A 3,862-nucleotide genomic window follows, 5' to 3' on the forward strand; every position below is an offset into this window, starting at 1 on the left:
GATTATCGAATTAGAAATCTAATAACACAGTCCTTTAGTTTCCATGGAAGAACTTCAATTCAATTCAAATAAAAAAAAAAAAAAACACCTTTTAGTGCTTGATCGTAGATGGTGAAAATGGATGGCTACAAAACCCCTAATTTTAAAACAAAAATTCAACGGAGAAAACTAATTTTTTAATTTTGTTTTTTAAAGTTCTTAGAATTTTGTTCTTTGTAACCTTGGGACTAGAAATTAAGACTTTATATAATTTCATGTATAGTGAAACCTTTCGATTGTTGTTGCCTCGGATCATAACCCTTGGTGTTGAACTGCACAAATATGCTCGCTCCCATTGCTGTATTATTGTTATCTTTTTTGTTTTCTCTTTGTGTTGCATGGATTATGGTTGGTCCTTGATTTCCACATAATGTTCGAAACATAGGGATTTTGATTTCTTGAAAATTTATTCAATTAAAGTTGACCCTTTTTGTTGCTTTCTTACATTGTTCGTTAGTTTTCAGTTTTTTCTGAGTAATGATCTTACAGACATTTGTGTTCTTTGTTGTTGAAGGTTGTATACTTCTTACATATGCCCGTATGCACAGCGTGTATGGATTGCCCGAAATTATAAGGTTCTTGTTGAGTTCTCTTTGTAATCCCATTCTTTAATTGGACTTAAAAGCTTTTGTGCTTCTCAAGCTTCTATATAATTTTTCTAAGTATATTGGCAGATAGATTTGGGTTCTTTTGATACAGTGGAGGTATTGTTTATTTCTATGTAAAATTATTTATTTATTTATAACTTGCGAGGTCAGGGATTGCAAGATGAAATCAAATTGGTACCTCTTGATCTAGCAAATAGGCCTGATTGGTACAAGGAGAAAGTCTACCCTCCTAATAAGGTAATTTTCTTTGAACACAACATGCTTCTACTTTATTGCTCTGAACGATAATAACCAACCCCAAATCTTTGAGATAAAGCTTTGATTTTGTGCTTGGTTTTTTAACTACAATTGATTAAGGTTTTTTTTATTTTATGTTTTTAGCAAGAACGGTGTTTGATCTTCGGAATTCCTTTTGTTAACTAATGAAAATTTCATTTCTATAGGTACCTGCATTGGAACATAATAACCAAATCAAAGGAGAGAGTCTTGATTTGCTCACAATTCACCTCAACTCAACTCTTAACTCTCTACTCTTACTCTACCTCATAACCACCATCAATTCTCAACTCATCTTACCACTCTCAAATCTCAACCTTCTCTCAAACAAATCAAGGAAAAAGAGAAAAGAAGACTCAAAGAAGAACATCAAAAAAAGCCTTGAAGATCAAGATTGGGACAAGGTGGGTTTGAAAAAGGACCATCCCCTCTAACCCCCTCTTCTACTCTCCCCCTTCCTACACATTTGCACACACCACCATGGGTTAAATCACCAAAGGGCCCCTTCTTCATAAGGGTACCCTTAATTATTGAAATCAATATTGAAAACCCCTCACACTTGAGGGCACACATCAAGTTTTTTTTTATTTTATTTTATTTTATTTTATTTTATTTTTATTTTAAGAAAATCGAATCCGAGGTTACCACCTATGGTGGGTGGAGTAGGGTGCCTAACACCTTCCCTACTCCATAAATGGACCCCCTTACCTTGAATCAAGGGTTGGGCCATGTGCATTATCCAACGAAAGTCATCAAACATACAAAATGTATGATTTTTCAAAAAATGTGACATCGGGTGACCATTCACACTCTTTTACCAATTTGAATGGTGGCGACTCCAAAACACCCCAAAGTGGAGGGATGTTTTTAAAATATTGAAAATCCCATGTCCACAGCTTCTCGTTGGATAATGCACATGGCCCAACCCTTGATTCAAGGTAAGGGGGTCCATTTATGAAGTAGGGAAGGTGTTAGGCACCCTACTCCACCCACCATAGGTGGTAACCTCGGATTCGATTTTCTTAAAATAAAAATAAAATAAAATCGAAAAAAAACTCGATGTATGCCCTCAAGTGTGAGGGACTTTCAATATTGGTTTCAATCATTAAGGGCACCCTTATGAAGAAGGGGCCCTTTGGTGATTTAACCCATGGTGGTGTGTGCAAATGTGTAGGAAGGGGGAGAGTAGAAGAGGGGCTAGAGGGGATGATCCTTTTTCAAACCCACCTTGTCCCAATCTTGATCTTCAAGGCTTTTTTTGATGTTCTTCTTTGAGTCTTCTTTTCTCTTTTTCCTTGATTTGTTTGAGAGAAGGTTGAGATTTGAGAGTGGTAAGATGAGTTGAGAATTGATGGTGGTTATGAGGTAGAGTAAGAGTAGAGAGTTAAGAGTTGAGTTGAGGTGAATTGTGATTTTTTTTATAGGTATTTTGCTTAATTTTTCATTAGTTGTTGTGAGGGGAGAATGGATGGGTTTTTATAGAGGTTGGGAGGTATTTTAAGGGTATAATGGGGTGAAGGATGAGAATAGTGGATAATGGCATGGGTTTTAGAGGGAAAGAGTGTGAAATTTAAGATGAAAATGAGGGTAATTTTGTAATGAGGGAAATGGATTGTGTTTTAACCCAAATGTTTTGGATCTTACCTAAATCCATTTGGGTAGAGTGTTTGGTGGGATGAGATGAGTGATGGTTGATGGGAGGAATGGTGGTGTATGGGAGTTGTTTGGAGAAGGAGTGTTGAAATGGTTAAAGAGGTAAGGTGTTTGATTTGGGGGGATGGGTAGTGATTGGTTTGATTTTGAGAGGATTGAAGGGATGATGACATGTGGCAAATGGAGAGATGAAGAGATTAGTTGATTGGTGATAGTGGTTGGATGATTAGAGAGAAGGGTATGGAGGTGATGGTGGGAGGTATGGGTTGAGGTGATTTTGTGGGAGTGTTTTAAGGGAAAGTGATGGATGGGGGTGTGGGAGATACGGGTTGTGATGTTGGTGGTTGATGATGAGAGGATGGGTAATAGGTTAGGTTGGGGTAGGGTTATGGGTTGAGTTGATTTTTGGAGGGAAGTGATAGAGTTGGTTGATTAGATGAGAGAGGTGGAAGGGTGTGATGACATGTGTCATTTTTTGTATTGAGTTGGTGATTGGTTTGATGAGATTGATAGGTTGGATTGGGTTTGGGTATTGAATTGGGCTTAGGTTATGAGTTGGACTTAGGTTGGATTGGGTTTATGATGGATTGGGTTTAGGTTGAATTGGGTTTATGATGGATTGGGTTTTGGGATGGATTGGATTTATGATGGATTGGGTTTTGGGTTGAATTGGGTTTATGATGGATTGGGTTTTGGGATGGATTGGATTTATGATGGATTGGGTTTTGGGATGGATTGGGTTTAGGTAGAATAATATTGGGTTGATTTTAAGGATGTAGGAGAGTGGTGAGGTGTGCGGGTCCATGGGCCACGTGAGTGGCCTCGGACATTTATCAGTTGAAAACGGATTGGGTTCTTGTAGGTTTGGGCCTTGGGGCCCATTCTAATTTTTCGATTTTTGGAGGTATTTTGCGTCAAGGGCCCGCTCAAATTCGGATGTCTACACAATGCATAAGAAACAAATCCACGAAATGACTCATGGCATAGGCACGGGCATCCGCTAGTATATATATATATATATATATATATATATATATATATATATATTGAGTCTCCATCCCTAGCCATACGACCAAATTGGCTCTATGTGAGATAAATTATTGTCAAGGCTGAAATGCATTTTTGACATATAATTGTTTGGTATCCCAAATTCTCAATAACGAGCTAAGGCTATGGAAAAGTTATACAAATAATTGCTGGCTTAAGGTACTTGAGTGAACTCTTTTGCAACAACTCAAGCCTTAAGTCTTTCTAGTGTGCCATAAGAATTGATTTCACTTTAAAGG

The 3,862-nt window shown here is 37.5% G+C and overlaps 1 long non-coding RNA gene across 1 annotated transcript; it reads left to right on the forward strand.

The window, feature by feature from the left end:
- The first annotated feature begins 456 nt into the window (after positions 1 to 456).
- Positions 457 to 1,143, forward strand: LOC147384665 (uncharacterized). Its single transcript, XR_015172905.1, has 3 exons — positions 457 to 614; positions 798 to 884; positions 1,091 to 1,143. It is a non-coding gene; the product is annotated as an uncharacterized LOC147384665 (long non-coding RNA).
- The last annotated feature ends 2,719 nt before the right edge of the window (positions 1,144 to 3,862 follow it).

Source organism: Akebia trifoliata, chromosome 15, assembly GCF_017979445.1.
Source record: "Akebia trifoliata isolate Shusen 1 chromosome 15, ASM1797944v1, whole genome shotgun sequence".
In the NCBI taxonomy this organism is placed as follows: Eukaryota; Viridiplantae; Streptophyta; class Magnoliopsida; order Ranunculales; family Lardizabalaceae; genus Akebia; species Akebia trifoliata.